Here is a 27,171-nt window from a genome sequence, read left to right as displayed (position 1 = left end):
TTTGGAATGTCATTTAGAGTAACGTTTCTCTTGGAATCATTTTCATATGACAATAATTGTAGGAGATAGGGTCTAGGGAACTCCAGTTTTGATTAGTTAAATTCCTCTGGTCAACCATTATGAACCAACTTGCTAACTTGATATCCTTTTGACTTTTGGGACTCATGGAGGATCATATATGCATAAGATGATGAAATTTTAAGTATCCCTTGAAATATTTGATCAATTGGTGAAGAAACTTGTTGAAGAAGTTACACAAGATACCGAGATGAATTAGGGTTTCCAAGGCAAACTAACTTCAAACTCTTGATGATTTCTTGATCAAAATAACATGTGATGATCATGGGGATTCATATATGATGCTTAGATCCATATTAAACCACTTCTTGATTGAGCTCCTTGCAATGAGAGTCTTAAACCCTAGATATGAACTTGATAGAGCATATGTGAGCATGTGCACTATGTACAAAAGAGTTAAACTATACAATGACATATTTTTGGTATTTTGGTTAGTGAATAAAGAAAAATGAAGTATGATACAATCAAATGTGCTTGTTGATCTCTCTCAATGCAAACCTAATGAATGAGGGGTAAGGAGGATGCCCATGTATGATCCCAATGCTAATGCATATGACGAGGTAGCATGAGGGATCTTGTGGTCAAAATTAGGATCTTACACAATCGCACGAAGAATCGGTAGAAGTGGTCAACCTTGAGACAAAAGAGAAAGCTAAAGAGGTCAGAGTAGGCTCAACCCTACAAGAGGAAGTAAAAGAAAAGTTGGTCAAACTTTTACAAGACTACATGGATGTGTTTAGATGGGTTAATTAAAACTAGGGTTTTGTTTAAGTATTGGAGTTTGGCTCATCATATGAGGGGAAACCCTAATTTCATGCCCTTTCGGATCTTAGTTCAAGAAGACCATAACCATGACATACTTTTATGCATTCAAAACCCTAACCATGTAGGCTTCATTATTATCCATCTATCTAGGAGGCCATTCAATTCGCATCATTCATTTAATAGCCTAATCATTTGCATTGCACACTAAATCCCATTTCTTATTTAAGATGACTTTTAGTCAATTGTTGACTTTTTGGTCAATTGTTGACTTTTTAGTCAACCTGTTGACCAAAGTCAATAAACCAAATTTTGATTGTTTATATAACACCATGTTAAAACATCTCATATTTATGTCACTTAGGACCTTTTGTTGACTAACTTTGATTGTAATAACTTTTCCATTTGCAATACAATTTGAGATAAGAAAGCTTAATGCACTTTAATATGTAGTGGAGTATTACACACCGTAAGCCCATTACATTTCCATACCATAAGCCCATTACTTAAATATGGTACCATAGATTCCGGTGGAACTTTTGATATTGTTGTTGGGATTTGTTTGGATCGGTGCTGACATTTTCTAACAATCCTAGCAGCGGTACAAAAACAAAAAGAAGAAATAATAACAGAGGTAATAACTACATGACCGGCATTTGTTAAAACCATTCGAACTCAATAAAGAAATTAGCAAAACAATAAGTCTCATTCGACAACTCTAAAATTGTAACAGACTAGAAAGATTTTGGAGTTTGTTCCTTTTACAACCAATGATTTCCCTTCTAATAATTCAAATTCAAGTTCAGTAGGCCTATTTCAATGCTAACAGAATTTATCACCAAATCTAACTAAGTTGTCATTAGAAGTCTTAACATTCACAATGATGATCTTCAAGCCTTCCCAAGTCACAAACGAAACTCAATTGGAAGGAATCATTCATATGCTAGAAGTTCCTGCCTTCATAGCCTAACACATTCAACACGTTCATGTTAATAACCATGGCAACATGTTAACTAACCATATTTAGTTTCAGTTTGACTATGTAATCCATTAGTTAGCATCAACTAATATTTCATCATCTCATAGGACATCATTTGTTAACCTCACTTCATATGGCCTAAACCAATACATAAACGATTTTCATTTAATTTCCAACAAGTTTAATCGATTCAATAGCAGTAGCTCAGTCTGTTTTTGCATCTGATATGGCATCACCTAGTAGTACAACTTAACAAACAATTGACATAATCGATTAGTTTCAAACACAGTTAACCAAAACCAAAATAATTTTCAATACTCCTCTTTTTTTTTACCATCTAATCAGGTAACAAAAAAAAGGATTTCAACTAAAACAAAGTTTTCATACAACAGTTAACAATCCAAGTTAATAACTAACAGCTCACTAACTGTAACAATTCAATTCCCAAACAGCAAATCAATAACTAACTTCTAACTGAATTTTCCAACTAACATAACAAATTCAAAAACAGTTCGCAAAAACTAACTTTGCATTTGTAGTTTATTCCAGATAAATTTATGAGACTTCTTAACTAACTTTGAAGGATATAAAGAGTTCACCTTACTCAATTGAGGGGGAGATGGTTCATTCTTCACTTTACATTTCAATCTTCTTCATCTTCCTCAATCTCCACCTTCTTCAATCTTTGGATTCATCACTCGTTCAACCACCTTCATATTGTTTCATCGTATTCATTCACATCTGGAATTATCTTCCTTCGGTTTCACGTCCTGCAGAAATTCGACCTTCATGATCCGCAGCTGTATCCACACGAGCCTTGTTCGCATCGCAAGCTTGGCCCTCTCGTAGTTCCACCTTCATCCATCAAAAGGATTCAAAGTCGCACCGCACAGAGAAGAACGAGAAGAATCAGCATAGGACAATAGGAGGAATCAAACGCATACGAAGAAAGGGAAGGAAATCACTACCTGTTGTCGTTGCCGCGTAGAAACCGGTGAGTTTTTTCGCCTCAATCCTTATTCGTTTCCAATTTCGCGTTTCGATAGTTGTTGCTTGAGTCACTGAGTCGAGTAGGATATTACGAGCATTGAGTCTCCGAAACACCGTTGAGGAACGAACGCGATGATGCAATCTGCGAAGGCGATGTTGACACGGTGATCATGGAGGTGCTAAAGAGTTTGGAAGTGAAATTCACGAGCGCGAGTGGTTGCAACAAAATACAATGTTACACTTTGATCCATGAACCCACGACTTGATCCTCGAACCCAAGCACGAACAGAGGATCCAAAATCGTGATGATAATTGAAGCGATGTTGAGAGGTGAAGATCGCGTTGAACGCGTTCAACCGCGAGTCCCGTCGCACTTAGGCTCCGACGCGGCTTCGTGTGAAGCTCCGGTAAATACGTCCGCGGCCGCGCGTTTCTGCTGCATTTCGTTTTCTTGAATCTTCACCTCTATTGCATTTAGGTTAAGAAGAGCTGAAGTTTTGGGTTGGACCGATTATCCCAGGTTGGGCCTTAGGCCCAACGTACCCCATCTCTTAACCTGTTTTCTCTCTGTTCGCACCACCCATCTTTAGGCCTACACCACCCTTTAATTCATCAAAATAGATTTGGGCCTTGGATCAGGCCCAAGCACTGTTTTTGCTTCCTAGCCAAACAAATCACATTCTTGGGTCGAAATCATTGGTAAGCCCAGTTTGTTTGTGTTTAATTAATTTCTATTTAATTATTATGTTAAGATTAATTGTGTTTGTTTATGAAATTTCTATTAATTAAGGATTTCATGTTTAGAATAATCAAGATATAAGTCTTAACATTTAGGACTTTCATTAGTCGTAAATTTTAGGATAATCAAAATTGATTTTTTAGAATAAATTTCTAAGAGTTGATTAAATTTTAGTTAATTAGACCAACTAAGTTGGTAAAATTTTAGAATGCTAATTAGTAATAATCAAATTTTAACATGATTAGGTAATTAGCTTTTTAATTAAAGGTTGTTTGTTATAAGTTTTTTCCTGATTAGTTCATTTTAGCATAATGACTATTTCGCCCTTGAGCCTAAAATCTTGTTTTTTTGTACATGTTCCCTTAATTTTTGGGCCCTAATTAGAATTGTCTGATTTTTGTCTAGTTGATTAATTAAATAGGATATTATTATATATAATTCGACTATTATAGTGTTAACCAAAGGTCACTTTGGTCAACCAAATCCTTTGTAATCGTGTTGTAAGCCCCAAGCCTAATTCAAGTGATCAAAAGACCCTCGATCACTTGATATGGAAAGTTCATTATGCTCAAGCTATCGCGGATATGCTGAATCTCTAAAGCTCAAGACCTCAAGGTTCAAATGTAAAATCAAGACTTCAAGTCAACATCAATCAAGCATAGCTAGAAAAATGGAGTACATTCTCAAGTACAACAAAGGTGTCAACACTTGGTAAATATGATTCAAATTGTACGAAACGAACCTTAAGTAATAGGGAATGACGAGACGGAGTCTCTCTTATCCTCGTCTAGAGCGACTTTGTGTATGGGGTGTAGGCCCCAAATATTCAAAGTGTTCGCCCCTATTCATAGACTTTAGTACAATGTGAATCGATTAAACTACCAAGTCTTCTTCATACAAGACAACATCAATACAAGGATCAACAATGAAGATTCTTCACCAGCGACTTGTTAGTTAAAATAAGTATCATGCGCCATGAGCCTTAAGTAGTAAGAAATGATGAGACATAGTTTCTCCTATCCTTGTCTAGAGCGACTTTGTGTATGGGGCGTAGGCCTCAAATATTCAAAACGTTCGCCCTTATTCATAGACTTTAGTGTGATTCCTATAAATCAAATGTAAAGTCTCTTATTATTCATCCTCTATTCTAATCACTTCAATTCAATCATTCAATCATATTTTTTTGCTTCCTTAATCACTTTGTTTTCAGTCGTAGTAGGCTGAACTACGAAAGCTCTGATTTCCTTATTGCACCATAAGGATCGTGGGAAGGAGAACCCAATTTCTTCGCGAGCTACCTTATCTATTCCTATCTTATTTATCAATCTATCCTATTTTATCGATCAATCTTTCAATGCCCCAATAGTGGAGCATCTTTTGCTATCAACAACTCGTGGTTGTACGCCCTCTTCCAATCAATTCTTTGCCTGGTAAGGTATTAAAGCTTGGCACATCCTTCTCCTTGTAAGGTGTTAAACCTTGGCTATTTAATTCAGATCTTCGTCTTGAGAGTCGTAGACTCTGGAACTTGACATTCTTTGCCTTGTGAGGTGTTAAACCTTGGCTCTTCCATTTTGATCTTTGCCTTGAGAGTCATAGACTCTGGCATCTAACATTCTCTGCATTGTGAGTTGTTAAACCTTGACTATTCAATTCAGTTCTCCGTCTTGAGAGTCATAGACTTTGGTGCATTCTTTGCCTCGTGAGGTGTTAAACCTTGGCTATTCAATTCAGATCTTCGCCTTGAGAGTCGTAGACTCTGGCATCTAACTTTCTTTGCCTTATGAGGTGTTTAACCTTGGCTATTTGATTTTGATCTTCGCCTTGAGAGTCATAGACTTTGGCATCTAACGTTATTTTCCTTATAAGGTGTTAAACCTTGGCTATACAATTCAGTTATTCGCCTTGAGAGTTGTAGACTCTGGCATCTAACTCTCTTTGCCTTGTGAGGTGTTAAACCTTGGATATTCTATTCGATTCTTCGCCTTGAGAGTCATGGACTCAGGCGTATCTGTCTCTTCTACCTTATGAGGTGTTAAACCTTGGTTATTCAATTGAATTCTCAGCCCTGAGAGTCATAGACTCTGGCATTTGATTCTCTTCGCCTTGTAAGGTGATAAACCTTGGCAATTCGATTCCTTGACATCATCATTAATAAACTTTGGTAGTGATACCTCACCTTGAAGGTCATAAACCTTGGCACTCCTTTTCGTCCTTGAAGGGTTTTTAACCCTGGAAAATCAATCTATCAATCGCCACTTGCCTTATTAATCATCTTACTTTCAGCCCTAGTAGGCTGAACTACGATTTCTCTGATTTTCTCATTGCACGATATGAATACGTAGGCACGAGGGTTCGAATCCTCCGCGAGCATATTTATTTATTATTCCTGCCTTAGGGCATTCCTTTCATTCATCTGCATGGAACACTAATCACGACCTACATTCATATATTACCTTCCTTCACTTCATGTGACATACCCTATCCTTTGAGCCAAATATAATATACCTTTAAGCTCCATCTTGCATCTCTTTGTGAACCAAGAGTCGATTTGTTTGTCTTATAAGTCCTCTCGTTGCTTAGACGAACATATCCTTACTTACTTTGCACCGGTATACAGGCAATCCGTTCTTTTTTTGTTATTCCAACACAGTGTTGTAGGCCTTCCCTTGTTGGTTCACACCAGTTTACTCTTGGGTTCATATCTCACCCCTCTTTTGGAGTTCAATCAACATTATTCTTTGGTTTATACCATACTTTCGATCCCACTTCTTTCCATTTTCTGCCTCCAGTTCCTTGAACTACGAAGCTCTGAATTCCTCATTGCACTATGAGGATACGTATGCATGAGGTCCACAATCCTCACCTAGCACTTTATCTATCTCTTTTCCTTTTCCCCATTCTTTTGCAAGTAATCTTTAGATATCACACCTATTCGAGCAAGAACAATCCAAACGGATCCCATGGAGTACCATGGATGTTTGGGGTGCTAATACATTTCCTTTGCATAACCGACTTCCTTACCCAGTATATCTCTTTCCCCCTGGTTTTATCGATGTTTTCCCTTTCCTTATGGAATAAATAAAGTTCGATGGTGACTCTGTTGTATGTTCGAGCGTGCAATACGTTCGGGTATATTTCCGCTAGCTTCAGCTGGTAACTCTGCTGCGGACTTGCTTCTAAGAGCATTTCCTAGTCGCTAAAAGGAGTCAAACCTAGTTTTTATTGCTTTCTTAGCTTGCTTAGGTGTTTATCTTTGCACTTTACTCGCTTTACTTATCTCATTTCTTATTGCTTTAAATTATGGATATTATCTGTTATACTCTCTGTTGGGTTGGGACTATGATACATGAGAGAGAAGCTCTATACCCGAGCTTGAGTACATACCCAGGATAGTAATGTGACTAGAGTCGTGTTTGACCTCTGTGGAGTTATTCCGAGATTATGGTTGACACGAGATGTCACCCCTAGAGTAGATCCTTTTGGGAGCATAAATGTTCGACGAGTCATTCGTCTAAGGTAATGGTATCTCGAAATGGCCTGTTGACTCTAGGAACCTTCTAGGTTGCCTTTTGAAAACTAGAACCTACCTGTGAGGGGGATGTGGGTTTTTTCTGCAGGAAACCATAGACTCTACATACCTTATTCTCATGGATGTCGAACTTTTGGTCATACATCAGGCAGTATACACAGATTATCCAGATTATTTTCATGTTGTTAACAAATATTATTGCATATCATTTTTGCATTGTTGTATATATGCTGGAGTTTTGACCCTGAATTATTATACCATCGGTGCTTTGAATCTATGGATGTTGCATAATTATTTGCATTACATCCCCAACATGTGCATTCATGCATTTCGTATCTCATGCCTATCAACCAGAAAAAGCTCACCTTATCCTTTCTCCAACCTGAAAGACGATGACTCTTCGACACCAGTAATTCACAAGGGCTAACAAATCGAGAATTATGGCAGATATGGAACAAGAAAATGCTACATGCAGGGAAACCATGGCCCAGTTCCAAGGAAGAATGGACACCTTCCAAGGTAACATGAACACCATATTGGAATACCTTCAAGCTCAGACGGCTACTACCTCTACTTCTGCTGCCAATCTTGTTTCTGCTATAGTTACTGATGCTATTGTGGATACTGTGATTCAACCTATGGTGAGCAAACCTATCTGTTAGCCAGGTCCTAGTAGGCACGCCATTGCCTATCCCTGGGGGTTGCCTCCAAACTTTACTCCCTAAGCTGCTAATGGGAATACATTTGTACCATATCAACTGTTTGTCGTTCATCCTGTCAATGGTAATTCTGTCACCCATCCTTGGGGCATGACCACTCACTCTTCGCAAATGGTTAATGTTGACAACCGTGAGACCAACCCAAAACAGGTTCTTCAAACTTATGCACCAGTGGTCGTTGAGACTCCCAATGATAATGAAGGTGAATATAGAGGCCCAACCCTCCACTTCCGTCTTCCTCCTCGAGCTACTCAACCTACTATTCAGAATTTGAATCAAGGTGTTCAGATACCTCATCCTCATCCTGGAGCATCTTCTGTTGTTATACCTCCATTTGTGTATCCTGGGGCACCTTATACTCCATATAAGAATCAGTATGGTCATACCATTGGTCAAATGGTAAATCAGGGTTTGATATATCCTCAAGGGCATCCCCAACTTTCTTCTACTCCAGTCATTCCTCAAGCAACTTCTCAGGTTGTTCAACTTCCTAATCATCAAGTTAATCCTCGGCCTGCCAATCAGATTGTTGTTGGTTCAAATCAGAATAGACAAGCAGACTATCGATTACTAGATGAAAGGATCAGAGCCATTGAAGGTTTCTCTGCTTATGGTATAGATTCTAAAGACTTGTGCCTAGTTCCTAATGTGGTGCTTCCTCCTAAGTTCAAAGCACTAGACCTACCAAAATACAAGGGTTTAAGTTGTCCAAAAAGTCATGTCATCATGTATTATAGGAAGATGGCATCCTATATTGATAATGACGAGCTGCTTATCCACTACTTCCAAGACATCTTATCTGGGGCATCCTTAGACTGGTATATGAGCTTGGAGCATAATCATATAAGAACTTGGAAGGACTTATCTGAAGCCTTTCTCAAGCAATACAAATACAACCTAGACATGGCTCCCCCCAGGTTACAGCTGCAAAATCAAGCCTGCAAGCGCAATGAAACATTCAAAGAATACGCTCAGAATGGCGTGAGATGGCTGCTAGAGTTAAACCTACACTGATAGATGCTGAACTGGTTGATATCTTCATGGGCACACTCCAAGGTTTGTACTATGAAAATATGGTTGGTAGTGCATCTTCCATAACCTCATGTGTCTGTGGCATTTTCGTTTTCTTGACTCTTCACCTCCATCGCGTTTAGGTTAAGAAGAGCTGAAGTTTTGGGTTGGACCGGTTATCCCAGGTTGGGCCTTAGGCCCAACGAACCCCATCTCTTAACCTGTTTTATCTCTGTTCGCACCATCCATCTCCAGTCCGACACCACCCTTTAATTCATCAAAATAGCTTCGGGCCTTAGACCAGGCCCAAGCACTGTTTTTGCTTCCTTACCAAACCAATCAAATTCTTGGGCCGAAATCATTGGTAAGCCCAGTTCGTTTGTGTTTAATTAATTTCTATTTAATTATTGTGTCAAGATTAATTGTGTTTGTTTATGAAATTTGTATTTGTATTAATGAAGGATTTCATGTTTGAAATAATCAAGATTTAAGTCTTAACTTTTAGGACTTTCATTAGTATAAATTTTAGGATAATCAAAATTGATTTTTTAGAATTAAATTTCTAAGAGTTGATTAAATTTTAGTTAATTAGACAAACTAAGTTGGTAAAATTTTAGAATCCTAATTAGTAATAATCAATTTTTAACATGATTAGATAATTATCTTTTTAATTAAAGGTTATTTGTTAGAATTTTTTTTTGTGATTAGTTCATTTTAGTTCAATGACTATTTCGCCCTTGGGCCTAAAATTTTGTTTTTTGTATATGTTCCCTTAGTTTTAGGGTCCTAATTAGAATTGTCTGATTTTTGTCTAGTTGATTAATTAAATAGGACATTGTTATATAAAATTTAACTATTATTTTTAATCTCATTGATTAGTGTTAACCAAAGGTCACTTTGGTAAACCAAATCCTTTGTAATCATGTTGTAAGCCTCAAGCCTAATTCAAGTGATCAAAAGACCATTGATCACTTGATATGGCAAGTTCATTATGCTCAAGCTATCGTGGATATGCTAAATCTCTGAAGCTCAAGACCTCAAGGTTCAAATGCAAGATCAAGACTTCAAGTCAACATCAATCAAGCATAGCTAGCAAAATGGGCTACATTCTCAAGCACAATAAAGGTGTCAACACGTGGTAAATACGATTCAAATTGTACGATATGAGCCTTAAGTAATAGGGAATGACGAGACAGAGTCTCTCTTATCCTCGTCTAGAGCGACTTTGCGTATGGGGCATAGGCCCCAAATATTCATAGCATTCGCCCTTATTCATAGACTTTAGTACAATGTGAATCGATTAAACTACCAAGTCTTCTTCATACAAGACAACATCAATACAAGGATCAACAATGAAGATTCTTCGCCAACGACTTGTCAGTTAAGAAAAGTATCATGCGCTATGAGCCTTAAGTAGTATGGAAAGATGAGACGGAGTTTCTCCTATCCTTGTCTAGAGCGACTTTGCATATGGGGCGTAGGCCCCAAATATTCAAAGCATTCACCCATATTCATAGACTTTAGTGTGATTCCTATCAATCGACTATCAAGTGTCTTATTATTCATCCTTCATTCTAATCACTTCAATTCAATCATTCAATCATATTTTTTTGCCTCCTTAATCACCTTGTTTTCAGCCGTAGTAGGCTGAACTACGAAAGCTCTGATTTCCTTATTGCACCAGAAGGATATGTAGGCAGGAAAACCCAGTTTCTTCGAGAGCTACCTTATCTATTCCTATCTTATTTATTAATCTATCTTATTTTATCGATCAATCTTTCAATGCCCCAATAGTGGAGCATCTTTTGCTATCAGTAACTCGTGGTTGTACACCCTCTTCCAATCAATTATTTACCTTGTAAGGTATTAAACCTTGGCACGTCCTTCGCCTTGTAAGGTGTTAAACCTTGTCACATCCTTCTCCTTGTAAGGTGCGAAACCTTGGCTATTCAATTCAGATCTTCGTCTTGAGAGTCGTAGACTCTGGCACTTGACATTCTTTGCCTTGTGAAGTGTTAAACCTTGGCTCTTCGATTTTGATCTTTACCTTGAGAGTCATAAACTCGTGCATCTAACATTATTTACCTTGTGAGGTGTTAAACCTTGGTTATTCAATTCAGTTCTCTGCCTTGAGAGTCATAGACTTTGGCACATTCTTTGCCTCGTGAGGTGTTAAACCTTGGCTATTCAATTCAAATCTTCCCCTTGAGAGTCGTAGACTCTGGCATCTAACTTTCTTTGCCTTGTGAGGTGTTAAAACTTGGCTATTCGATTTTGATCTTCGCCTTGAGAGTCATAGACTTTGGCATCTAACGTTCTTTGCCTTGTGAGGTGTTAAACCTTGGCTATCCAATTCAGTTATTCACCTTAAGAGTCATAGACTCTGGCATCTAACTCCCTTTGCCTTGTGAGGTGTTAAACCTTGGCTATTATATTCGATTCTCCGCCTTGAGAGTCATGAACTATGGCATATTTGTCTCTTCTACCTTGTGAGGTGTTAAACCTTGGTTATTCAATTCAATTCTCATCCCTGAGAGTCATAGACTCTGACATTTGATTCTCTTCTCTCTATAAGGTGATAAACCTTGGAAATTCGATTCCTTAACATCATAAGTAATAAACTTTGGTAGTGATACCTCACCTGAAGGTCATGAACCTTAGCATTCCTTTTCAGCCTTGAAGGGTTTTTAACCGTGGCAAATCAATCTATTAATCTCCACTTGCCTTATCAATCATCTTACTTTCAGTCGTAGTAGGCTGAACTATGATTGCTTTGATTTTCTCATTGCACGATGAGAATACGTAGGCATGAGGGTTCGAATCCTCCACGAGCATACTTATTTATTGTTCCTGCCTTAGGGAATTCCTTCCATTCATCTCCATGGAACACTAATCACGACCTACATTCATATACTACCTTCCTTCACTTCATGTGATATACCCTATCCTTTAAGCCAAATACAATATACCTTTTAGCTCCATCTTGCATCTCTTTGTGAACCAAAAGTCGATTTGTTTGTCTTATAAGTCCTCTCGTTGCTTAGACAAACATACCCCTACTTACTTTGCAGCCGTATACAGGAAATTCGTTCTTTTTCGGTTATTCCAACACAATGTTGTATGCCCTCCCTTGTTGGCTCTGTAGCGGTAAATTCATGATCATCAAGCAATGGATAAGCAAGACATCAAATAACAAGAACCGCCGCCGCGCTTTTATTGTTTTCAAGGGAAAAGGGAAAAAGTACGAACAAAACCCAAAAGTAAGAATTTTTCAAATCAAAACTAATAAAAATGTCAAAGATCACATGTAAGGGGGTTGGTTACATAGAGGGAAGGTGTTAGCACCCAAAGTGTCCTAAGTACTCCTAGGGAGTCCTTTTTTGTGTGCATATGTATTTTGTACAAAATGACGTTTACAAACAAATAGAGTGAGGGGATGAGAAAAGAATTCATTAACTATATTTTTGTGTTTGACAAGACCTTCAGACTTGTGTCTACGTACTAACATAAAAATGAGGGATCAAAACCTCGTAGTTCGTGATAAAAATTTCAAAGTGGATGCATTGCTTTTAACAAAATTTAAGTTTGAAAGGCACAAAGGCCTGAAAATGGTTTGAATGAGTTAGTTCTTTTTGGCTTTTGAAATTTTTAGGTCAAGTATAGTTAAGTCTATTTACAAGTTTGATTAAGAAAAGAAGTTTGAAAATGCAATGGCATAAGGCCAAAGTTTCTAGTTTTTGCAAAGTTGTCAAAATTTAGAAAATAACAAGTTCAAACAAAGAAGTTTTTTTAAAAGGAGGGAGAGATTTTGAAATTAAAGAAATGGGGAGGAGATGAAGAGACTAATCCTATGCACAAAATTAAAAGTTAAGAGTTGAAAAGATCTGACTGATGGGTAGCAATCCAATAGACAAGAATGTCTTATAGAAACCCCAAATTCCCTTGGATATTAGAATAAAGCAACAAACAATGCATACAAAATTATCTTGAAGAGCAAGGCATCAAATAAAGATAGCCCCATCCAAGCTTAGCCATTCCATGATCTTCTTCAGATTAAGATGATGTAACAGATGAATTCCACAAGTCAAAGGTTCAAAATAACAGCTTCACAATGATCATGTTGCAGATGAACTCAAAGGGATCTTAAATGATGTATCAGATGAAGTTTCAAATTGCAAGCACTTGGTTTCACAAAAGTCGACATTGGCCAAGTCCTTTAGCATAGGGAGGTTGCCTAAATTCTAAGTCCAATTTGTCCAAGATCAAGTCAACAGTCCACACAAAAGTTTTTTTAGGGTTTTTGTTCTTATTATGTACATTAATGGTACAATACCACACAAACAAAAAAAAATATACACAAGCAAGATATATCACACAATATGGTCCAAATGGACAAAGGGAAAATGACATTAATATAAACAATTAGAATGGTATGAATAATGGCAAATGAATAGAACTTAAAAATTAAAGTGCATTAAAATAAAGGACTTGAAATTAAATGTTAGTTGTTAATGGGTTAGAAGTTAGTATTGTTTTACTTTTGCTTTTCATTTTGAGTCATTCTTTGGAGAACACTCAACCCACTTATCACAAGCATGGATCCTTGAACCAAGACATCTTCCAAAGGAAGGAAAAAAGGCCAAGTTTCCATACAATACCATGAAATAGGGGAGACTTACAATCTCACTAACTAGAATGATATGCCTTTTGTGTCAAAAATTTAGCGCTATGTTAAGCAATTGTAATTGGACTTATGTAGAAGTCACAACTATTTGAGGCAGGGCAATAGAATTTTGGTGTTAATACATGTTAGAGACATATTATAATGGACTATGCTCATGAAACATACCACACACAAAAAGAATATGCAAAATAGGTGGCCTAATCTCATCCATACTTATGTTGATTTTGCAATCAACTAGCCTTAGGACTTAGAGATATCATAGGTCAAATGAGATGAATGCATAAAGAAGGGGAATGAGATGAAGAGGGAAGGGAATGGATCAAAACTCAAATTGGTTAAAGAAGGACTTTTACCAAATTAATTTCATTCATTCATTTTGGGAGATGGAATGTACATTCCATCAATCCCCTAAATCCAATGATATTAACTTAACAAAGTCAAATCAACCTTGACCAAGGCCCAACAACATGAGTCAAACTTACACAAATCATCACAATAGGTCAACACAATTATTTGGCATTTATTCAACTTAAAAAAAAAACTAAAATAAGGCATTTAAATTAAATATGGTTTGTCAAATTCCTAAAACCTCATCAAAACACCAAAGAAATGGCCATGAGATTTATCATAGGTCAAACAAGGTCAAAGGACCTTGGAGAAAAAATTTCAGAATTTTTAAAGACTTAAGAGTATTTTTAAACAATTAAAAATAATCGCAAGATCAATTAAATCATGAAAAATATTAATAATGATCCAAAAAATAATTTTAATTTAAAATGTGAAAGAGGAAATTATTTGAAATTATTTGATGAAACTCTCATATTTTTTGGATCAATATTAAAATTAATATGAATTAATGAAAATCAAAGGAATAAAAATTAAAATAAAAAAATCAAAAAAACGTGAGCCACTTGATCTCCCTCATTAATTGAGGTGGCAAATCAAGTGGCTTGAAATTTGCGTTCCACCAAAGACACGAGTCAACGCGCTGTACCAAGGGTAATCACAATGGGCGCTCAGAATTAAAATAATTTGAAAGGATCCTATGGCTGGGAAACGTGCCAATGCACCGCTGGAGCTGTAACTCCGGTCTTCTTCTCCGGTGGACCTCACCGGACTGGTACACCCTCAACCATCACCAAAATAAAAAAGGAGGACATGATCTGAAAGAAAAAATGGCGTAGAGCACGAATCTGACCTTAATTTTAACTAAATCCACATATATAGAAAGATTTGAGGAGTTGAATTTTGAGGTGTGTCAACTGGGTTGCTTCGATTTGACCTCTAAGCAACTCAATCTTCTTGCCTACATTGGTAGGACTTCAGACAATCAAAGATCCAAGAGAATTGATGAGAATTGAGTGAGAATCGAAGAGATGGAGTTTTCTGAAAATTACCTTCAATGTTGTGCAGAAATTGAGGTTGCTTGCTTCAAACACGATCTGATCACACTTGAAAAGCTTGCAGGGAGTGGTTAGCAATGGTGTAAGGCTTTGGATCCTGGAGTTCTTGAATCTCCAACAGTTGAGATTCAAACTCAATTTTCAAATTGAAAATTATCAGGTTTTCCTTTAGAATGAGAGGGTTTCAATTGGGGGGCAAAGCTGACACGCAAGGTGTGTTTGAATTGAGCTCAGAGGCCATGTATTTATAGCATTTGGGATTGATAATTGCACACTTGAAAATTTGCTAAATTTAGCAACGTGATGCACAAGCTTGCATGGGCGTGTATAGGCCCATGAAGCAATCCATTTTGATCCAATTGCAACTGTACTGAAGTTCAAATGATGCTTGATTGGCAAGGCAAAGTGAAATGGAGTTTTGGACATTTGATTTCCTCCAATGGTGCAGCTCTGTTAAAGCCATGTGCAGACCTAGCAAACTTGTTTAGAAAGCTTGGATCAAGGGGAACAAGTTTGATGTTGAACACTTTTCCATTTGGAGCTTGGATCATGGTGAATTTTGAGGTGGAAGTTTGGAAATTTCAACATGTTGAAAATTTTTCTAAGTGTCAAGACATATATCTCAATATTCCACCTTGCTTAACTTTTTATGTGAGCTTCAAATGACAAAGGTGTCTTTGTCAACATTGTATCTCTTTCAAAGAAATTAAAAATGGTCACCAATTTCATGTCATTTGGATTTAGAATGATAGAGTTATGCGTTTTTGAAGTTTGGAAAAATCACTTGTCCAATGGTATAGGTCAAAAATGACCTATAATGTATCCTCATATCACATGCTCATAAAAGTTGAACTAGATCTCACTCCAAACATAAAAGTTGAAGTATAAATCTTGAATTTGATTTTTCAACTTGGAAATCTTTCATCTCATAAAAATTGAGCAAGTTATGGTCTTGGGAAGTTGACTTTCAAATTAGGGTTTAGACAAAATGACCTATAATGTTTCAACATAGAAAATGATTTTCCAAGCAAAACTAGCTCTAGGTATCAACATAAAAGTTGTTTGGAATGTCATTTAGAGTAACTTTTCTCTTATAATCATTTTCATATGGTGAAGATTGTAGGAGATAGGGTCTAGGGAGACCTAGTTTTGATCAGATGAATTTATCTGGCCAACCACCATCAACCAACTTGCCAACCTTCAATTCTCTTGACTTTCTTGGCTCATGGTAGATCAAATATGAATAAGATGATAAATTTTGAAGTGTCCCTTGAGAAATTTGATCAATTGGTGAGATGGCTTGTTGGAGAAGTTACTCAAGATACCCAGTCAAACTAGGGTTTCCAAGGCAAATCACCTCCAAACTCTTGAACAAAACTTGATCAAGATAACATGTAGAGATCATTGGGACTCATATATGATGATTATAACCATTATTGGATCAAATTCATGGTTATGATCTTTGTCATGAGGGCCTCAAACCCATAGATATGAACTTGATAAATCAATGTGATCATGCCCTACCTACAAAAGAGTTAGGCAAATGCAAAGACATATTTTTGGTATTTTGGTTAGTAAAATGATAATATACAAGTATGATACAATTACATGGTGCTTGGTGATCTCTCCCAAAACAAACCCAATGAAAGAGGGGTAAGGAGGATGCCAAGGTATGATCCCAATGCTAATGCATATGATGAAATTACATGAGGGATCTTAGGGTCAAAATTGGGGTCTTACTGCTGCCCCTATTTAAGGACATTCTAACTGAGGAGGTGAAAGTTAAAATCTTCGGCTCGACTCAGTAGAATGGGCTTAAATAACAACATATAGAAACAAATTTTGGTCCCTAAGAGACCTCATGATGCATATGATATGAATGTAAAAGTTAATGCTCTGTGGGAAAATATTGCCACAAAGGAAAAGAAATCAGAGAGACCGAAATTCCGCAGGAGTATAATGCATTTCATGAGGAAAACTCATTGGGGAGACAGAGACTCTGGGGGGAATAAATGAGGTTATGCATAGGCCATGTTATGTCTTAAAATTGTTGGGGGACTAGAGGAATTCCATGCAAAATGGAAAGACTCAACCGGGGAAACAAAACATCTACAGGGAAAGCGAGTAGATCAGAATAGAACTGACGTACTCGAATTATGCAGGAAAAGTGATTTCACTAAGGAAATGCGCATTCAACTAAATTGGGGAAGAAATAAACTTCAACACATGAGGAGCAGAAATCTACTATCTACTACCTGTTACTAGGTAAGGAGATAATAAAGATCTGACAGAGAGGACACCTGTCATCTGTTAGGATGAACATATCAAGGATGACTCACTGGGAACCACCAGGAGGGAGTATTCATTACCGGTCACTGGGTAAGAATAGCCTTGCTGGGGGAAAACTGCAGAAAGTAGGATTTACAACTACCAGTTACTGGGCAGAAGACCAAAGATGAGAGTATCTGTCATCAGTTAGGATGAACATATCAAGGATAAACTCAACAGGGAAGAAAATTCGTCATCGGTTAGGATGAGCATATCAAGGATAGACTTGCATGGGAATGTCAAGGAGGATACCCATCATCGGTTAGGATTAACATATCAAGGGTATACCAACTGAATAAAAAGTAGGAATTACATCTATCGAATGCTGGATAGAATACCATCAAAGAGAAAATCTGTCATCGGTTAAGATGAACATATCAAGGATAGACTCTAGTGAGGAGAGAAAATAGGAATTACATCTATCAGTTACTGGATAGAATATTTATCATCAGTTAAGATGAACATATCAAGGATAGACTCTGCAAAGGGAAAAAAGTAGGATTTACAACTACCGGTTACTGAGAAGACCGCAAAGAGAAGGAAACCCGTCATCGGTTAGGATGAACATATCAAGGATTAACTCTCTGAGGAACAAAATAGGGATTACAACTACCTTTTTACTGGGTAGAATACCAAAGATGAGAATATTCGTCATCGGTTAGGATGAACATATCAAGGATAGACTCAGGAAGGGGAGAGAAAGATATCCGTCACCGATTAGGATGAACATATTGTTGGTGTAAGCCCTAGAGGCAAATACTTTTGGTACTTGTATCGAATTATTTATTAATAATAAAAGGCATTTTCTTTATTATGGTTGATTAATAAAGTCCCTGGAATAGATAGTTCGTTTAATGTATTAAGTGTGACTTAATCATGAGAGCACATTAAACATAAGGACATTATTCTTAAAGTATCCGTAGTCGAGCTTTAGTGTGAAGTGGGATAACATTAAAGCATTAAGACTATTATGTTTGTAGACTGATGATCACATCTCATGGATCATGGATAAAGAGTTATCAAGTCTTAAACATAGGTATGCATATTAGGAGTAATATTTATACCGGATTGACCCGCTATGAGAATACTATATAGAAAGTTATGCAAAGTGTCATAAGTTATTCTCATGGTGATAATAGTGTATACCACTCTTCGACCTGAAACCAATATGGATCCTAGATGTAGAGTCGAGTGCTTTATTGCTGATCCAACGTTGTCCGTAACTGGATAACCATAAAGACAGTTGATGGGTACTCCACAAAGCATGCTGGGGGACATGAGTGTCCTAGATGGAATTTACCCATCCTGCGTAACAGGATAAATGTCTATGGGCCCAATATTGAACTGGACAAGGGTGACACGGTCTATACCTTGTGTTCAATATAGACATAAGGGCAAAGGGGTAATTATACATATAATTATTATCACAGGAGGTTTTGTCAAATCAGATGACATTTTCGTGTCTTGGGTAGCAGTGATGTGTTGCTAGATACCGCTCACTTTTTATTATGTTAAATGCGTGATTTAATATAATTGTCAACGTCGCAAAAACCTACAGGGTCACACACAAAGGACAGAGTGATGAGAAATAGAGTAACTAAGGAACACCGTAAGGTACGGTGCACTTAAGTGGGAGACGAAATATGGTAAGGTATCAAATACTTAAGTGATTTTGGCATATTATGAGATATGGGCCAAAATACACCTAAGTGGGCTTTTTAGCTTGAAGCCCACACAAGTGGTTCTATAAATAGAACCCCTTGGGTAGAAGCATTGTCACGCCACTCAGACTCAAACTCAAGTGAAGACTTGGGGTTTTGTTTCCCTCTCTCTCTCTCACTCAAAGCCTTCATTCGTACCAGCTAGCACTGAGATTTAAGGAATTCGTTCGTGTGGACTGATTAGAGACGTTGTCATCGTTCAACGTTCGTGATCACTCCGTAGATCTGTATCAAAGGTTTTGATCATTATTAGAGATCTGCACCAAAGGTTTGAATCGCCACAAGAGGTAACGATTCTATCACTGATCATGCCCATTCGTAAGGATCACTAAATGGAGAAATTTTAAATTCTGCTGCGCCTTGGATGGCAATTCTCCTTCAGTGGTATTAGAGCCACTTACGAAACCATGAATCTGATAACTATTTTTGTTCTGTAATAATATGATTAAAGACAGAATGAATCAAAGATTAAATTGAGATCAATAAAGTTACATATATATGATATATGTAATCCTGATGCAAAATACATTATATATGATATAGTGTTCTCGTTTCGTTCATTCAAACACTCAATGATTGTTTTCCTTTGAGCGATCAATGGTCATTTGCTTCTTGATCCAACATTAGTATGGTGAAGCAATGACATGTTGATCAATCATACTGAATTAACAATCGAGATGTGTTTGACGGTCTGAAATTGGTGCATCAAGGTTAGTGACGACACAAGGGTTGTGTTGTCAGAGAGTTATGCGATTGGGGTTTGACTGCATAAGAGTTGTGCTTTCTAAACACTTTTTGGAACAGTGTTAACCGATTAACGCTTATGGTTAACCGGTTAACGCAATACGAAATAAATTTTTTTAATTTTTCAAACAGTGTTAACCGGTTAACGCAAGGCGGAAAACAGTTTTCCAAGACATTCTCAAACAGTGTTAACCGGTTAACGCATTTGGTTAACCGGTTAACGCAAGGCAGAAAAGAATTTTTTGAACAGATTTCAAATAGTGTTAACCGGTTAACACATATGGTTAACCGGTTAACGCAAGGCAAAATTCACCCGTCTAGCTAACTCGGTGCTTTAAAAGTATCAAGTGTTGATGCGAAAAGCGACATTGATTTTAAATGAATTGTTCATTAAAATGTGGTGACCGGTCGTCGAGATTTAATTTGGTTTTAATTAATTAAAGGAATTAATAATAATAATAATAAAGTGTTTATTATTGTCTTGTGGTGATTGGTTATGGCCTTAGTCTTCCTTTATTTTGTTTTGGGTTTTAAAATACGACCTGCGTGTCGTGCCTCTCTCTTAATCCCCCAAATGTAACTTCTTTTCTCATCTCACTCCCTCGTATGTAAAACGAGTTTCTTTTTATAATGTAATGATATGAAGAAAGAAAAGAAGTCAGTGCCAAAGGAGGACAACCTTGAAGATCTTGCTTGGAAAAGCTTAGATCGTTGTAGGTTAGCTTAGGTTCTCTCATTGGCTTGGGAGAACAATTGCGCTAGGGGCCATAACTGTTTCATTTTATTTATATGTATATTGATGCATGTGAATGCATGTTGATGCATGTGAGAGACGATTTATATGATAAACAAGCCGGTGAGATCAGAAAAACTGCAATTCCCTCAAATTAAATATTAAGTTTTTGCTTTCTAAATTTTAACACTCATCAAGACTAATAATGGATAATGTAGGTTTCGCCTACGCGAGGTGCATGATCTATATATTAGTAAGGTGCGATGGGATAATTGTAATATCGAACTGTTAAAACAATGGGTCAAACTTAACTAAACAAATTATAATAAGATTATATATATGTTTAGAAGCAAGAGTTGGGAATGATCCATATGATGGATTGGAATAAGGAGTTATTCACCCAAATGAAATTTTTGAGAGTTGTATGAGATACAATTGGAAGGAGTTCCTACCTAAATAACCTAGTTTTGTGTAATCCGCCTACGCGGACTTAGAACGAAGTGAAATATGGATCTCGACCCACTAGAAAATCTTCCAACGGGATTTTCCGAATCAAATGATGAGGGTCATTTGTTTTGAGTAAAATAGTGGGAGCATATTTAATTAAAGGCCTAATTAAATATGTCAATGATACTTATATTTTCATTAATCCTTATGTAGATTACCATGACAACAAACATCTCTAACAACATATTGCGATCAAAACTTGACAAGGAAAAATTGTCTGGGGCAAATTTCCTGGATTGGTACCGAAACCTGAGGATTGTCCTCAAACATGATAAAGGGAAAGGCAAGGAAGTTGCCAGACCCAAATCCACTAGTGCTACTTTAAAGACTAGTGAAGGCATAGAAAAGGAAGGCGCCTGCTTCCATTACGGTAAGACCGGACACTGGAAGAGGAACTGCCCAAAGTACCTGGAAGATAGGAAGAATGGAGTAGAGACTCCAACTTCAGGTATTTTTGTTATTGAAATTAATTTATCTACTTCTGCATCATGGGTATTAGATACTGGATGCGGTTCTCACATTTGTACAAATGTGCAAGAACTAAAAAGGAGTAGAAAATTGGCAAAAGGTGAAGTCGATCTACGAGTTGGTAATGGAGCAAAGGTTGCTGCCTTAGCCGTAGGAACTTATGAATTGACTTTACCTAGTGGTTTAATAATTCAGTTAGAGAACTGTTATTATGTACCAGCAATTAGCAGGAATATTATTTCCGTTTCTTGTTTGGACAAGTTCGGTTTTTCATTCATAATAAAGAACAATTGTTGTTCAATTTATTTGAATGATATATTCTATGCTACTGCTCAAATGAACAATGGATTATATGTCCTTGATCTTGAAATGCCTATTTATAACATTAATACTAAAAGGATGAAACCTAATGAGTTAAATCCAACTTACCTTTGGCATTGTCGATTAGGCCACATAAATGAGAAACGCATTTCCAAACTCCATAAAGATGGACTGTTGGACTCTTTTGATTATGAATCATATGAGACATGCAGATCTTGTTTAATTGGAAAGATGACAAAGTCTCCATTCACAGGAAAAGGTGAAAGAGCTAATGATCTTTTGGCCCTCATACATACTGATGTATGTGGTCCACTGAACATACCAGCCAGAGGAGGTTTTCAGTACTTCATCACATTTACTGATGATTTCAGTAGATATGGTTATGTGTAATTAATGAAACACAAATCAGAGTCCTTTGAAAAGTTCAAAGAATTCAAGAATGAAGTACAAAACCAACTAGGTAAGAATATTAAAGCTCTTCGATCAGATCGAGGTGGTGAATATTTAAGCCTAGAGTTTGATGACCATCTGAAAGAGTGTGGGATCCTATCCCAACTCACTCCTCCTGGAACACCCCAATGGAATGGTGTGTCTGAGAGAAGAAATCGAACCCTGTTGGACATGGTCCGATCCATGATGAGTCACGCCGATCTTCCAAACTCCTTTTGGGGACATGCGCTATTGACAGCAGCTTACACACTTAACCGTGTTCCATCCAAAAAGGTTGATAAGACACCATATGAGATATGGAGTGGTAAGAGACCACATATGTCTTACATGAAGATTTGGGGTTGCGAAGTTTATGTGAAACGACAAATTTCAACTAAGCTTGAGCCCAAATCTGACAAATGCTTATTTGTGGGGTATCCTAAAGAAACAAGAGGATATTACTTCTACAATCCTTCTGAGGGCAAAGTGTTTGTCGCTCGAACTGGAGTTTTCCTAGAAAGGGATTTTATTTCCAAAGGAACCAGTGGGAGGAAAGTAGAGCTTGAAGAAATTCAAGAATCACAAAGCATTGATACACCTATGGAGGAATTAGAGCAGGAAACACAAGTGGTTGTGGAAGAGCAACCTGCTCAAGTAGAACAAGACCAACGTAGGTCAAGCAGGATACGTCACCTACCTGAGAGATATGGATATCTCATAACAGATCAAGGTGATGTATTACTAATGGATCAAGATGAGCCTGTGACCTACCAAGAGGCCATAACTGGTCCCGAGTCTGAGAAGTGGCTAGAAGCCATGAAATCCGAAATAGATTCCATGTACACAAACCAAGTTTGGACCTTGGTAGAGCCTCCTATAGGAGTTAATTCTATAGGATGCAAGTGGGTCTTCAAAAAGAAGACTGACATGGATGGTAAGGTACATACCTATAAGGCAAGACTGGTTGCAAAAGGATATAAACAAATTCATGGTGTTGACTATGATGAAACCTTTTCACCAGTTGCAATGCTTAAATCTGTTCGGATTTTACTTGCTATCGCTGCATATCATGATTATGAAATATGGCAGATGGATGTCAAAACTGCCTTCCTTAATGGGAATCTTCTTGAGGATGTGTACATGACACAACCTGAAGGATTTGACATACTAGAAGAAGCCCATAAGATATGTAAGCTACAAAGATCAATCTATGGATTGAAGCAAGCTTCCAGAAGCTGGAATCTTCGTTTTGATGAAATGGTAAAACAATATGGATTCATCAAGAACGAAGATGAGCCTTGTGTCTACAAGAAGGTTAGTGGGAGCATGATCGTTTTCCTGGTATTATATGTAGATGGCATATTACTCATTGGAAACGATGTCCCTACCCTGCAACAAGTAAAGACTTGGTTGGGGAAATGCTTTTCTATGAAGGACCTAGGTGAAGCAGCCTATATATTAGGAATCAGAGTCTATAGAGATAGATCACGAAAACTGCTTGGCCTAAGTCAGAGTACATACATAGACAAAGTGCTGAGACGCTTTAATATGCATGATTCCAAGAAAGGATTCATACCTATGCAACATGGCCCGTGTCTATCCAAAACACAATCCCCTTCAACTAAGGAAGAAAGGGAACGCATGAATAAGATTCCATATGCATCTGCAATAGGATCTATCATGTATGCCATGTTATGTACTCGACCAGATGTCTCGTATGCTTTAAGTGCAACGAGTAGGTATCAATTTGATCCTGGTGATGCCCATTGGGTAGCTGTCAAGAATATCCTTAAGTACTTGAGAAGGACTAAGGACTCATTCTTGATATATGGAGGTCAGGAAGAATTGGCTGTAATTGGTTACACCGATGCTAGCTTCCAGACAGATAAGGATGACTTTAGATCGCAATCTGGTTATGTGTTTTGCTTGAACGGTGGCGTTGTGAGCTGGAAAAGTTCAAAGCAAGATACAGTTGCTGATTCTACAACCGAGGTCGAGTATATTGCTGCCTCAAGTGCAGCAAAGGAAGCTGTTTGGATCAGGAAGTTCATTAGTGAACTTGGCATAGTCCCTAGCATTGTGGATCCCATTGGTCTCTATTGTGATAACAATGGTGCTACCGCACAAGCTAAGGAGCCTAGATCTCACCAACAATCCAAGCATATACTTAGGCGTTATCATCTCATTCGAGAGATAATAGATAGAGGAGATGTGAAAATATGTAAAGTACCTACACTTGACAATATAGCTGACCCACTAACAAAGCCTCTTGCGCAGTAGAAGCATGATGGCCATACTAGATCAATGGGCATAAGGGGTATGCCTGATTGGCTCTAGTGCTAGTGGGAGATTGTTGGTGTAAGCCCTAGAGGCCAATACTTTTGGTACTTGTATCGAATTATTTATTAATAATAAAAGGCATTTTCTTTATTATGGTTGATTAATAAAGTCCCTGGAATAGATAGTCCATTTAATGTATTAAGTGTGACTTAATCATGAGAGCACATTAAACATAAGGACACTATTCTTAAAGTATCCGTAGTTGAGCTTTAGTGTGAAGTGGGATAACATTAAAACATTAAGACTATTATGTTTGTAGACTGATGATCACATCTCATGGATCATGGATAAAGAGTTATCAAGTCTTAAACATAGGTATGAATATTAGGAGTAATATTTATACCGGATTGACCCGCTATGAGAATACTATATAGAAAGTTATGCAAAGTGTCATACGTTATTCTCATGGTGATAATAGTGTATACCACTCTTCGACCTGAAACCACTATGGATCCTAGATGTAGAGTCGAGTGCTTTATTGCTGATCCAACATTGTCCGTAACTGGATAACCATAAAGACAGTTGATGGGTACTCCACAAAGCATGCTGGGGGACATGAGTGTCCTAGATAGAATTTGCCCATCCTGCATAACAGGATAAATGTCTATGGGCCCAATATTGAATTGGACAAGGGTGACACGGTCTATACCTTGTGTTCAATATAGACATAAGGGCAAAGGGGTAACTATACACATAATTATTATCACAGGAGGTTTTGTCAAATCACATGACATTTTCGTGTCTTGGGTAGCAGTGATGTGTTGCTAGATACCGCTCACTGTTTATTATGTTAAATGCGTGATTTAATATAATTGCCAACGTCGCGAAAACCTATAGGGTCACACACAAAGGACGGATTGATGAGAAATAGAGTAACTAAGGAACACCGTAAGGTACAATGCACTTAAGTGGGAGACGAAATATGGTAAGGTACCAAATACTTAAGTGATTTTGGCATATTATGAGATATGGGCCAAAATACACTTAAGTGGACTTTTTAGCTTGAAGCCCACACAAGTGGTTATATAAATAGAACCCCTTGGGTAGAAGCATTGTCACTCCACTCAGACTCAAACTCAAGTGAAGACTTGGAGTTTCGTTTCCCTCTCTCTCTCACTCAAAGCCTTCATTCATACCAGCTAGCACTGAGATTGAAGGAATCCGTTCGTGTGGACTGAGTAGAGACGTTGTCATCGTTCAACATTCGTGATCACTCCGTAGATCTGTATCAAAGGTTTTGATCATTATCAGAGATCTGCACCAAAGGTTTGAATCGCCACAAGAGGTAACGATTCAATCACTGATCATGCCCATTTGTAAGGATCACTAAATGGAGAAATTTTAAATTCCGCTGCGCCTTGGATGGTAATTCTCCTTCACATATGAAGGATATACTTCCTCGAGGAATAGATCCACTGGGGACTCTACTGAAGAGAAAAACAGGGATAATTTTTCCGGGTATTGGGAAAGAAGTAACAAACTGCAAACTAAGAAGAATATTACCAATTACTGGGTAATAAACTCTTAAGAGACTCAAAGCATCTAACTAGGTAAGAGCTAGAAAGAAACGGTCAATCAAGACTCAACCCAATGAGGATTTATCTCAATGGGAGTGATTCCATCCAAATAATCGACTGGGGAGGAAAAACTAAAACAATGATCATCCACGAGGAAATAACTCAGTGGGAAAAGGAGAAAGGTTAAAGTCTTTCTGCTTAAGGGGTCGACCTTCTATAATTGAGAGAGGACAAACACTGAACTTGTATGGGGATAAAGTTCCACCATAACAGAGCATAAGAATCTCAAACAATGATTCAGCAAATATGAATGATGCAAATATGCAAATATGAACTTATATGAGTGTACATGTATATGTATATATGATGATTATGCTGACAAAATGATCGCAAAGTGTCATACCCCAAAATTTGCTCGTTGATATTACAAGGCATTTCTAAGGCACTCTAACTCATTTTGCAAGGCACTGATCTCAAAGGAATAAAAGCCCAGCTCACAAGTGGCCCAATCCAGAAAATGGCCCAAGCTGGCATGCTCGCTAGGCGAGCAATTCCTTCGCCTAGCGAACCCTTCGCTACAACGCTCGCCTAGCGAAGCTTGCGAACACCAGAAATTCTGGGCTTCATTCTGAGACCATTAGGTCACAAAAAAACCACTATAAATACCACAACTTCATTCAAGGAACAGGGGATGAAAACGGAAGGAACAGAGGAGGACGGACAGACGAAGACGGACAGAAACCCTGGCATAGAAACCCTGGAGGCCAACCCAGAGAATTCAGAGCAACCCTAAAGGAAACCCTGAAGGAAGCTCGTTTGTATCAAGGTCCAACTCGATCTGGCTCGCCAATTCAAGGTTGCAATTCGATTGCAAACAGGTTTGCGTTACTATTACCGCTTTATGTTCTTAATTTGCATGTGATATTATAATTGAATTCATAAACATATTTGAGGTTTTGCGTGTGAATTTAAGTGTGCCTGAATATTGTGAATGCTGAACCATGTAATTATGTATTGGATGCCATAAGCCATGCAGCAGGTTGAGGTCGTACTGTTCTGAAATTCAAAACCTGCAGCCGCTCGCTAGCACATCGCTAAGCGAGCATGTAGCGAGCATTCGCTAAGCCTTCGCTAGGCGAGGCAGAGGCGAACGTGACAGTCGCTAA

The 27,171-nt window shown here is 37.7% G+C and overlaps 1 long non-coding RNA gene across 1 annotated transcript; it reads right to left on the bottom strand.

Annotated features, from left to right (window-relative positions):
• Window positions 1-1,527: 1,527 nt before the first annotated feature.
• LOC127119058 (uncharacterized) lies at window positions 1,528-3,277 on the bottom strand. Its single transcript, XR_007802579.1, has 3 exons — window positions 2,788-3,277; window positions 2,419-2,674; window positions 1,528-1,806 (listed from the first exon to the last, which is right to left on the bottom strand). It is a non-coding gene; the product is annotated as an uncharacterized LOC127119058 (long non-coding RNA).
• Window positions 3,278-27,171: the final 23,894 nt, after the last annotated feature.

Source organism: Lathyrus oleraceus, chromosome 2, assembly GCF_024323335.1.
Source record: "Lathyrus oleraceus cultivar Zhongwan6 chromosome 2, CAAS_Psat_ZW6_1.0, whole genome shotgun sequence".
Lineage (NCBI taxonomy): Eukaryota > Viridiplantae > Streptophyta > Magnoliopsida > Fabales > Fabaceae > Lathyrus > Lathyrus oleraceus.
Note: the sequence above shows the minus strand (reverse complement) of the source record. Positions and strands in the feature narration are given on the sequence as shown.